Raw genomic sequence first — 12,840 nt, 5'->3', positions numbered from 1 at the left:
ATGCTTGCTGTGCTATGGCATCTGCACAGTTCACCCAGGAAAAAAGGCATGAAATGGTTGTCAGCTGCTGCTTTCACAGAGGGAGGGGTGAGGCTGTATCCAGAACCACCCACGACAATGTTTTTTGCCCCATCAGGCACTGGGATCTCAACCCAGAATTCCAATGGGCAGGAGAGACTGCGGGAACTATGGGATAGTTATGGGATAGTTACCCACAGTGCAACACTCCGGAAATCGACGCTAGCCTCGGTACATGGACGCACACTGCCGAATTAATGTGCTTAATGCCGCATGCACTCGACTTTATTCAATCTGTTTTAAAAAATTGGTTTCTGTAAAATCGGAATAATCCCATAGTGTAGACATACCTTCAGTGAGAGATTTGTAAACCCCATCACAAACTGAGACATCAATTTCTTCAAGAAAAATAGATGGAAAACTTAGAAGAAAATTTGATGGCATTCCATCGCCGCCCAGTAACACACATGAAATTTGTAATATATTCAAATTTGGCATTCTTCAAACCTCAGAAGAAATTCTAGGCAAAAAGCAAAGATAACACCAGGACTGGTTTGATGAAAATGACGATGAAATCAAGGAGATCCTCAAGGAAAAGAATGATGTGTTTATGTCTTGGCAAAATGACAAGCTAGGTAAATTCAGGGACCTGCAAGCCAAGGTTTAAAGGAAGCTTTGTGTCCTAGAGGATAACAGGTGGGAAAAGGAAGCAAAAGAAACACAGTCTTATGCCAATATTAACACAAAGATATTTTATGAGTCCCTGAAGGCTATGTATGGCCCATCAAAATCAGGACCAGCTCTACTAAAGAGTTCAGATGGATCTGCCTTAATCAAGGACAAGAGAGGCGTCTCTGAAAGATGGGTGCAGCACTTACCTGAGGTACTCAACCATCCCTCTTCTGTCAACCCACAGGCCTAAAGTAACGGAGACAGCACCCTCTATGTAAAGAAACCACCTTCAGTTGAGGACTTGCAAAAGGCTATCAAACAAATTAAGTTACATAAATCACCTGACAAAGGCAACATACCAGCTGAAACCTTTAATCCTGCAGGCTGTAAATTGTCAACTGTCTACATAAAATCATTAAGGATATCTGGAAAGCTGAGGAAATTTCTCCAGACTTCAAAGATGCAATTATAGTTACATTCTACAAAAATGAAGGTGACAAATCTGACTGTGGTAACTATGGGCAACTTCTTCCTGCTATCTGTAGGCAGTAAAATCCTCACCTGTATTTTGCACAAATCAGCATGTCAAAATAATAAACAGAGAAGTTTCCACCAGACACCCAGTGTTGAATTAGACTAAGTCAGAGCACGACAAACATGATTTTCACTGAGAGAGAGAGAGATTCAAGAAAAATATATTGAACAAAACATGGAACTGTATGCTGTCTTCATTGGTTCTGTTAGCAGAAATGACTTCTGGAAAACCTAGAAAAGTTTGGCTGCCACATCAAATGTATTAACATCATACATCAATTCTGTGAATACATAACTGCTCAAATACGCCAAAGATGGTGATCTTCCTAACCATTTCCCATATCTGATGGGGTGAAAGAAGGCTGTGTGCTGGCACCAGCCTTTTTTGTCTCTTCTTTGCAGCCATTCTGAATTATGCAATGGACAACCTTCAAAAGGGTATCAAAAGATTCAGAACTGATAGAAAACTCTTCAATTTCTGAAGGCTTACTGCAAAAGTTCTTGAGAAACTCATATATAAAATCCTTTTTTGCAGATGATTGTGCTCTGCTTAGTCATAGTGAAAGTGACCTGCAACTTATCCTTGACAGGTATGCAGGGGCACTTGAAGAGTTGGGTCTCAACATCGGTCTGGAAAAAAACAAAGTCCTATCCCAACCAGCTCCATCAACCATTACCACTGAGCCAAACATTATCATAATCAATGGTATAGAAGTAAAGAACCATTAGTACCATCTCAGATGACGATTCCTAGATTGAGACATATCAAGTATAATATGAAAGCCAAGGAAAGGCTTGGAAAACTTTGCCACAAGATACTAAATCAACATATCATCAGTCAACAAAACTGATGATATACAATGCAGCAGTGATCGCATCCCTTTTGTATGGGTATGGAAAATGGACAGTTTACCATAGACACGTGGTAAGTCTTCAGTGGGAGCCTGCAGATTCTTGTCTGATATCGGTTCACGATCTTGTTTCTCATGGATCAGACTATACAGGCACATGCGAACATACGTGATGCTGTGATGTCACCATTAGATATGATAGACAGCCACAGGAATCCTCCTTACGCAAACCACAATACCACGTGGTGCCCCTACAGAACAATTGCAGATATTTTGATGTGTCACAGTAGTAATTGTGGCCTCAACAATCTGGGGTCTGCTTCTGACTTCTGTTACATGCACAACTGAAGATGAATTTAGTGCAAATTTTGTCTGTATAACTGAAGGCAGAATATGGCCTTGATTTGTCAGATCCTGTTGAAGAGTTATTACTGCTGCTGCTGATGATCTTATTATTTTTTCATATACCAAGAGAACACTTCACACAAACCATGAGAAAAATATAGCCCAAGGTCAGAGAATGAGAAAGAACCAGTGCATACTACTCTGCTAATTTATATACTGTACCATAATCTTACTCAAACTGTTTATAAAGCAAGTTTTTTTAAAAAAAATGAAGTGGACAAATTAAACTATAGGGACTATCAATCCTATGTGAATCTTAGAAAAGAGAAAGTCATCCTTCATTAGGTCTTATTTAACGTGATTGTTTAAACTAAGAACATTTCATAACATGGTAGTTTATATGGCCATCTTACCGTTCTTTCTATGGCTGAAACATTTCACAGCAGAAATAATGTATGGAACCTGTGGAAGAACTGACTCACTGCTAGTACACCTCCTTGTGGCTGAGTGTGGCATAGCAGGCTCCTTCTCAAGGCTCCTTATCAAGGCGTGGCCAGGTCACTTACAGTCCCCCACTCCCAGGGTAACAGAAAGTCAATAAATAAGGGTCCAATGTCTTTACAGCAGGTCTTCAGTCCCCCAGCTCTGGGCCCCAAGGTCGTGACACCTTCATGTCTCAAAGTTTTCAAAAGTCTTTATCCCCTTTTATCAGGTGGCTTCATGGCACCTTCCCTGGTGATTAGTAGGGGAACCCAGGCCCCCCCTCTCCTTTAGGTTCCAGGCTAAGGAACCTGTAGTGAGCAGGCAAGAACGGTCTATTCAGAGCCATACCCTATGTTCCCTCCTTAGGCATCTTCCTACCCCCAGCCTGTTAGCAGGCCTTTCCAATAACCTTTTCCTGGGCCCACCGTGTGCCTGTATTCTTCTCAAGCTCTGTGACTTCCCTGCCTCTCGGGACCCAACCTTCTTTCAGAGCTGGGGCTCACTTGGCTTCCTCTGGAGTCTTGCAGTAAATCCCAACTGAAAACATAAGCTTACTCCCATTTCTGTCCTCCTCAAGCTTGACCTTTTGCCCCTCTCATGTTTCTCCTGTGCTCAGTTCCTCAGTTGATTGTGTCCCAGGGCTCTCTCCATGGAGGTTCAGAACTCTTATCTGTGCTCACCACCAGAGCTTGCTCTCCCCTCCCACCCATCCCCCCTGCCCTGGCTGTTCCACATCTCTCCTAACCCTTTGCCAGAGCTCAGGAAAAGGTCTCAAAGCCTAATCTTCCCCAGGCCACCTTCTGCCTTGATGCCCTTCCTTTTTAGTAGCCACCTAGATCTCCCGCAGCTGGTATCATCTTAAAATGACCTTAGCCCATCATCCAGGTGCACCGATTGAGCTCTCCAGCCCTAGTTAAACCTTTCGGTGCCAGTGTGGTGTTTACACCCCCATCACAGTACCATGCAACACTGTATTCCCCCTCTAAGTAGGGAATATCTCTGACAACATCCCTAGCTCTATAATGGGACTGATCTGCATGCTCCCGCTTATGCTATCCCAAATTTATACAAATCTGATTAAAAGATGGACCCCAAAGCCTCTTACTGCCCACCTCAGTGTCCCAATGCGAGATCAGAACCACCCCACTGTGGCCCATGGAAAAGTGGTGAACCAGAGCACAGTGAATCACTACATTAGCTTGTGAGGCAGGCCATGCCTTCTGTACATGCAATCTAGAGCGCTGCTCTCAACTAGAGAAGAAACTGGTCTTTGCTGCTGCCAATAGAGACAAAAGCTGTATTTCTGCCTGGCCCCACGGATCCTGCCTCTTTCCTTGCATAGGAGGGCTGAGGTGACCATTGCCCAGACAACGCTTTCTCAGAAGCACTGGGAGACCTCCCCCATGCAAGAGGCAGAGTTTTCCATCCAAAATGTCTAGCAATGGGGATGAACAAGATTTGCAGAACCTGCTTCTTGCTCTCCTTCTTAACTCCTTCTCTGCCATTTTTCTGAAAGGAGAGCAATGAGATGGAAAGATTCTCAGGAAGGAAAAAGGCCAAAGCCCTAAGAACCACCCTCCATACAACCACCAAGAAATTAGGGCCAGATTGGAATCAGCTTCTGAAAATTATTTTCCTACTTTTTTCTCCTGAATTCTAAGGATGCTCTGCAGCATGGAGGAGCCAGTCAGCCTGCGTGCAGTGAAGAGCCAATCACTCCTCACTGGCAGTCCCTTCAAGGGGAGCAGCTTCCCTGCCCTTCCAGCAATGGAAACATCTGCATCTTCGTTGCAGTGCAAGCTGAAGACCTATCTTAACACATCTGTGGAGCTAATTAACCACACAAAGGAAATTTTCATGAATGAAGCAACTTTCCTAATTTTTAAAAATTCAAGGTTCACCAACCGCTGGGTCAATGTATTGCTAAACCATAGGCTTCCCAGGTTCTGCGGTGACCTGCATCAGCACAGGGTGTGCTGAGTAGCTGAAGGATGCCTTGTAATGCCATGTAATGCCTTAGCTCCTGGTGGATCAAAGATGTATCCAGGCTAAAGGCTTAGAGGAAGCCCGTGAACAGAGGAAATGGATCTTCAACAGTTCCATTCCCTTCCCAAACATCATAACCCTGGGCTTCCTCACAGCACAGGGCCTGGATCCATGTAACTGCATTCAATCTGCCACAGGCTCTGGCAACATCAGTTGCCACAGAGATGCTGAACAATCTATTCCTTAACAATGCAGTCTTCCCGCAAATGGCTGGCCCAAATAAAAGCCATGCATGAGCATTGGAGAAGGAGAAGTGGAAGGGGCAGGGAGAATACACCCATCTGAAAGCAGTATAGTTTATTTAGCGAGAAGTTTTCAACAGTAAGTACGTCACTGTCTACTCTGCCAGTTGAAATAGATATAGTAGAAGGTAAGATTTAGATCTTTAATCTCTCCTTTCATATCTGGGCATTTTTCTCTTTGAAACAAGTATTTACAAAAGCCATCAGATCATTTCTCGTAAATGGACACCCTGATAGTTGTCATGATTTAAAAGCGACATGAGTCTTTCCCAGTACCATGCACTTACTGTCAAAGAAAGAGACTGAAGGCTTTCAGCCTGAGTTAGGATGATTGGCAGAAACTTTAATTTTGTCACAGAACCTTCCTGAAAATCAGTGTGTGTCAAGTTTCAACTTTCCACACCTATAACCTACAAATAATGGAAAACACGGTGAAAAGGACAATGGAACAAGCTCTACAAAGCCATGGTCAGAGATTTTAGCTTAATAGTGACTGTGGGAAATATTCTCTGTAGCCATGCTCTGCTCAGTCCAGGGGCGAGGGGGTGTATCAGGGAGCTGACTGCGACTCTGATCCTGTGCTGCCTAGCTGCAGAGTACATTAAAACAGCGGAGAAATTAATCTAATTTATGTCAACAGAGCGATGCATAGCAGAGCTCTTCTCCACCATGCCCCCACAATGCTTCTAGCCTGTACTTACCCCACCTCTGCCTCACTCATCCCTCCCCCTAATACACACTCTATTCCAGAGGTAGTGAGAATGGTTGGTGTAGGAGACTGTGACATTGCCAGTGTCTCCATCAGTTTTACTGCATCTGAGTTCTCCTCCACAGAAATTCTCTCCTTGCCTCCTTCAGCAAGAATATAGCTATTTTGTGTTGCCCGAGTGGCACCAAATAGCTGTAGCAGACTGGAGAATCCATCCCATCAACTTTCTTTTGGCCTGATCCGCCTATTGAAGTCAATGAATGAGAGTCTTATCATTCACTTCAGTGGGCACTACGTGAGGCTTTTAGTACAGAAAATGATATTAGCCTGCTGGGCTAGTCATGTCAGCTCTCTGTGACTCATCTTCCCCATCTGAAAAATGGAGATAATGATACCAACTTTGTTTGTAAAGTGCTTTAACATGTACTGATGAAAAGCTCTGTGTACAAGCTACATGGTATTATCATTATATAATGAATAAATATCTGAGGGAAAAAACTCAACCTCATTTCAGATTATTTTTCAAAATGTTGAATTCAATGAAATATAATTTAGGACAGCCTTGTGAAATTATAATGATTGTTTACCAGCCTGAACACAATATCTGCTTGTCTATCCTTTACTGGGGTGATTTTTGATAATGGCAAAAAGTGATATTTCACTGGTGTCCAAAGTAAATAAATCAATAAATTGCTGGCTCCAGGAAATTATGCTCCTAGGATTTTGAAAGGCTGACGAACAGAAATTATTTTAAATGTCACAGTCTATTGTGTTACGGTTAAGCAAAACTCCCTCTTTCTGGCCCTCCTATATATGGCACTGAAACCTGTCATCTACTTTTTTGAGTCCCCTATTCATGCAAGTAATGAAAAATACTGGAAAAATGTAGCCTACTTTATTGCACCCACAGGTACTAATGAGCTCTGGGAATTAAGGATTAGGTGAGATCGTACATGCACCAAATTCTTATCATTTGCAAGTATTTAGTCAAAGCCTCAATAAAGCTAAAATTTTCCTCAAACTTCACCAGGCTAATGAAGTTAAACTTGCATATGAATGCAGAAAGGATCTTTAGTCTTGATACCCCCCGCCACTTTCGTATCTGCTAAAAATTTGCCATTATTTCAAAGCTCTTTTTAATTGTGCCTAAGCTTTCATATCAAAGACCCCCAAGTGAATTTCACAAATTTTCAACTGATCTTTCTCGATCTCATGTCATTTTCAATCTTTCTTTTCAAAATAGATTCTCTCCATTCCTCCCTCCTTCTGTCCTTCTTGTGTGCGCATGTGTGGAAAAAATCTATCAGTAACTACATGTAATGGCTAAAAAGGATCTCATCTGATCAGAACTTTGCAATTCCTAAAATAGAGACCATCCACTAAGAATCCATCTCAGGTTTAAAAATTTTATTAAAGTTAATGTTTAAAATTAAATATACACAAGTTACGAGGGAAGATACTGTACACCTGGGATCAGGCTTGAGTTATGAGGGATTACAGGTATTGGTTGCAAGGATGAAGAGATACATACATATCACATAACCAGCATAGACTCACATTGGGATGCAAGAGTTTTTAAAGCATCAGTGGATAAATGGGCTCGGGTACACCACCCATGGAATGTATTAAGAGTCCAAGTCAGTATCAGTGTAGCAAATAAGTACATGGGTGGGGTTGCATCCCTTGGTTCATCAGAGAGGCAAGTGGGCTATTTCCCTGGTCAGTGGTCTCAATTACTCAGGCCTGGTCTACACTACGCATTTAAACTGAATTTAGCAGCGTTAAACCAATTTAACCCTGCACCCGTCCACACAACGAGGCCCTTTATATGGATATAAAGGGCTCTTTAAATCAGTTTCTGTACTCCTCCCCGACGAGAGGAGTCGCACTAAAATTGGTATTTCCATGTCAGATTAGGGTTAGTGTGGCTGCAAATTGACGGTATTGGCCTCCGGGCGGTATCCCACAGTACACCATTGTGACCGCTCTGGAAAGCCATCTGAACTCGGATGTGCTGGCCAGGTAGACAGGAAAATCCCCGTGAACTTTTGAATTTCATTTCCTGTTTGGCCAGCGTGGAGAGCTTACCAGCACAGGTGACCACGCAGAGCTCATCAGCACAGGTAACAATGCAGTCTCCTGAGAATCAAAAAAGAGCTCCAGCATGGACTGCACAGGAGGTACTGGACCTGATCGCTATATGGGGAGAGGATTCCATGCTAACAGAACTCCATTCCAAAAGACGAAATGAAAAAACATTTGAAAAAATTCCAAGGCTATGATGGAGAAAGGCCACACCAGGGACTCAGTACGGTGCCGTGTGAAAGTTAAGGAGCTCAGACAAGCCTACCAGAAAACCAAAGAAACAAACGGAAGGTCCAGGCAGGGCCGAAAACATGCCGCTTCTACGCTGAGCTGCATGCAATTCTAAGGGAGTCCGCCACCAGTACCCCACCCCTGTCTGTGGATTCCGAGGTGGGGGTGGTAATATCAGCCATGGCGGAGAATTCTGCGGACAGTGAAGATGAGGAGGAGGATAAGGAGGACGAGTTTGCACAGGGCACACAGCACTCCGTTCTCCTCAACAGCCAAGAGCTTTTTCTCACCCTGACGAAATTACCCTCCCAGCCATCCCAAGTCACTATCCCAGACAATGAAGCCATGGAAGACACTTCTGGTGAGTGTACCTTTGTAAATATAAAACATGGTTTAAAAGCAAGCGTTTTTTAATGATTAATTTGCCCTGAGGACTTGGGATGCATTCACGGCCAGTACAGTTATTGGAAAAGTCTGTTAACCTGTCTGGAGATGGAGCGGAAATCCTGCAGGGACATCTCCATGAAGCTCTGCTGGAGGTACTCCAAAAACGTTTGCAGAAGGTTTCTGGGCAGGGTAGCCTTATTCCGTCATCCATGGTAGGACACTTGTCCACGCCATGCACGTAGCAAGTAATCTGGTATCATTGCATGACAAAGCCTAGATGCATATGGTCCCCGTGTTTGCTGGGATTCAAGCAACATCCGTTCTTTATCTCGCTATGTTATCCTCAGGAGAGTGATATTGTTTATGGTAACCTGGTTGAAATTCAGGAATTTAATTAAGGGGACAGACATGGCCATTCCTACTGTGCTGTTTGCCTGTTGCTTAAAAGAAATCCTTCCCTGCAGGTAGCCAAGCAGAGGGAGGAGGGGGCGGGATTGGCGCCGAGCTTTTTCGCGTTTGGCTAGCAGGGATCTTCCATGATACCAGCCACGCGGTGGGGGTGGGGAGGGGTAAAGCAATCATCCCAGGAATTGGATTGGGGTGAGGTGGCTTCTGGTGCTGCACGTTAACAGAAAGAAAGCCGCACTCAACGGGCTTTGCTGCATTTGGGAAAGGAGGGCGCTGGATAGGATGTAAGGCTGCAGAAGTAGATAGACCAATGGTTACCATGGCCGCCTGCAAAGCCGACTTTCTGGTGCCCGGACCTGCGTCTGTGATCTCTGCAGCACCAAGCCACAGACACCTCAACTTAATATGCCAAATGCGACTGTCGTTTATGACGATCAACTTATGGTGTCATGTGAATAGCTGCTTGTTGCACCAACTGACCCTCAAGGGTATAACCCACTTGTTTCGGTTGTTAAACTGTTATCTTTTTCTAAATTACTTCTCTCACCTTTTTTCCGTCCATTCCTGCCGCTGCAAAGGTTTCTTTCAAGTTCTTCCTCCTCCGTAATCATGCGTTCCCCGATGGCTATCTCATGCTAAGGTGGCGGAAAAACAAAAGACATAGCGGAAATGCGCAGTGTGTGCTCTGATCATGGTACAGTGAACCCGCGATGAAGAGCTTCAATCTGAATGAGTTGTTTGAAAGCGACGTGGCATCAGTACAGGAAAAAGATGCCACGGTGACCGTGAGGGACAGAGAAATCCATGAGACAGGCAGATATGCCCACGATCATGGGAACTGCGTATAGCCAGGCAGAAGATCTGACGGTTGTTTGGAGCAACATTCTGGGTAGGCTGTGCTGGCTGTGGATGAAACTGACGCCTGCTCCGCCAACACTTCTTAGGCATCCCCTCATATTGCGTTTACCAGCTCAGGAAGGGACTGGCAGTGCCAGGGGATCACAGAAGTGTACGCTGCAGGCCCCTCTTGTCATAACCAATTCCTAGCTCCCGCACCTCCCGATTTGCCTATCTATGCTTCCTACCACCAGATGACTAAGAACACCGTTAGCGGGAGCTCTTGGTCTGCACCCACATTCACCCAGGTGGGACAGCCAAGGCAAAGGCTGTCCATTATTTTGAAATTTTCTTTTAGTGGACCTTTTCCCTTCCCTCCTTATTTCCTCCCAAGGGGGGGGGGTGGGGGGAGCGGGTGCGCGTGTGGTGGGAGGGGCGGTGGGAGGGGGGAGGGCCGGGGTCCCCCCGGGCGTGGGGGGGCTACGGCTGTCCCCTTCACGCTCCGGTCTGTCTACCCTCTTTCTTTGTGTACTCAAGTTTATGCTCTTCTCCTCCTTATAAGTTATATACTATAGATTGATTTTATATAAAGGAAGGAGACTTTCTGTTCACATTAGAGTTTAGCTCTAAGCCAAGGTATTACGTGACTTAGTTGACCTTTAGAGCGAAGGCGTGGGGTGGACTTCGAAGGGGGGGAAATGAGTTACGATTCGGGGGGGGTGTGGCTTACACTTACAAGGGCATGAAACAGAACAAGGCCTCGCACTTCGCGGCGCGGTGCAGTGTAGCATAGGCGGAAACATGGCTGGTTCGTCGTCGCAAGCGGTCAAAAATCGCAACACAGTCACGAGCCTTCCTAGGGACGTCTTAGATGAGGGCTCAATAGGCAGTTGCGTCTATAAGCGTGCCGGACACGCCATCACTTGATTATCTTGGGCATCGACTGGTTCTTGCGTCATCCACGCTATCTCTTGTGATCCTCTTCCATGCGCTCGTTTCCTTCGGCAACGCCTGGGTCTGCCGAGCGCGTCCTACCTAGTATGGGTCTTCTATTGGGGCAGGCCATTTGGATGGGTAGTTAACTTACCTTGGCTGAGGGAAATCTAGATGCCATGCTTAGTTCAATAGCTAGAGGACACAAGACTTAGTAGCAGACATGTAGAGCACATGTCGATTTAGAAGCCTCCAATGTCTACGGTAGCACAACATTGAAACTGGTGATATTGAAGGAGCTATGTTACCCACATTGGCATAGCTCTGGCGACCCCCCAGGATATACTGACAGGTTTGCGTACATTGGTAGTTCCTGTTAGTCTGGTTCGCCGCAAAATCTTAATGAGGACGTCCTACAGGCATTTGGTCAACGCACCGCCCATTAGAAGACTAAACAAATTTATTTGGGCATAAGCTTTCACTTGCGGAGCTACTAAGGGCCTTCTACCTGGCGATGTTAGGGCATCGCCACAGAAGCCTTAATGCCCAAGGTACCTTTGGGGCTGTACTCGTCAAGTTTTGCGATTTACTGGACTGACCCCCGCTTGATGGCGTAATGTAAATATAACACAGAAACATGGTCAGTCGACAGGTAGCCTTAGTCTTACATCAATTTGCTTTTAAGACATATCTGCTCATGTATGGAGGTGGTTGTTGAATTGATAAAATGCACATTTCTCTAAAAAATGACTCTGCTAGACTTTTGAGATGCACATTACTTTGCCTGAAATGTTTGGTATCTAGATATTAGTTTTTTTAAACATCCTTCAGACGGATACCCTCTTATCTAAAGCACACCATTTTAATTCGTATAGCTTAAAGAATGTTTCCAAGTCTTCCTGGCCTTTCTGTCATCCCTTCACGCACCGTGGTCCCACACTGCTATGACTTGTACGAGACCCTAAGGGACAACGTCCTTCCCTTCCAGATAGCTGGACAAGAGTTTCCTTTCTTTATTCTGACTATTCTGTATGACTAGTTTTAAGGAACCTCCCGGCAAAATTTCAGACCTTAGTAAGACATACAATCCTTTTATACTAACATCTTTTGGGTAACGCTAGTTTTTTTTAGTTTGGTGAAATTTCATAAACATGTCCTATGTATGTGGATCGATTCAGATAAAGTAAAATTAGTATTCACTTTTTCTAAAACAATGAACATTGTTATGAAACACACTAACCTCTCATGATTAATTTAAAATAATTGTCTGTCAAGGTGGCGTAATATGTAGTAACTCGGGATATGTGGCAAGGTTTAGAGTAATTTAACTATCAATTCATGTTTAGAAATACTGATTAGAAAGATGTAAAAAGAGAGAGCCTGCATCATGTGTTCCATTCATGTAATGTTGTATTGCAGCGGGACAGCTGACTCACCCTGTATACGAGCCTTTTGCAAATAGGCCATGCTACCACTAGGGTGGGGGTTTCAGTCGTGTTAAGATACGCCACTTCAGCTTACGAGTCTTATTCAAACTTTACTTCCTCCCATCCTCACGCGTCCATAATGTGGGCACAGTCCGTGGCTCCCCCCCCTCGATCAACTACCGCCACTTGCTCCGTGGGTTCTTAGAGTCAACGCGTGAGCGCATTCGGCGATCGATATATGCGGTTAGCATGAGACACAGATTTAGATACCCGTAAACGATGCTACTGACGATATGGTTGGGTAGTTCAGACATTACCCTAAATCTCTGAAAACTTCCGGGCACTATCAAAAAGTTGTGACTGACATTTTTTATTCCCAAGGTTTATGCCTTTTCATAGGTTACCTTCTTCCGTGTCCATTCCTCGCTGATGGGATAGGGTATGGGGTCTTAGCTGGGAACTGAGACTCTCGCCACAGTGAGGACAGGCGGGGCGTCTCATTATCCTTTCGCTGTCTCGTTCCCTCCTCCCCTCCCCCACCAGCCTGGTGAGCTTGGGCTGCCAATTGGGCCATCGGCGCCCCAGTTTCAATAACACTGCATAGCCCCCATTAATCCTAGGACGGCCCTGGT

The sequence above is a fragment of the Chelonoidis abingdonii genome, chromosome 1 (assembly GCF_003597395.2).
Source record: "Chelonoidis abingdonii isolate Lonesome George chromosome 1, CheloAbing_2.0, whole genome shotgun sequence".
NCBI classification, from domain to species: domain Eukaryota; kingdom Metazoa; phylum Chordata; order Testudines; family Testudinidae; genus Chelonoidis; species Chelonoidis abingdonii.
The sequence above is the reverse complement of the archived record's forward strand: the minus strand, read 5'-3'. Positions refer to the sequence as shown.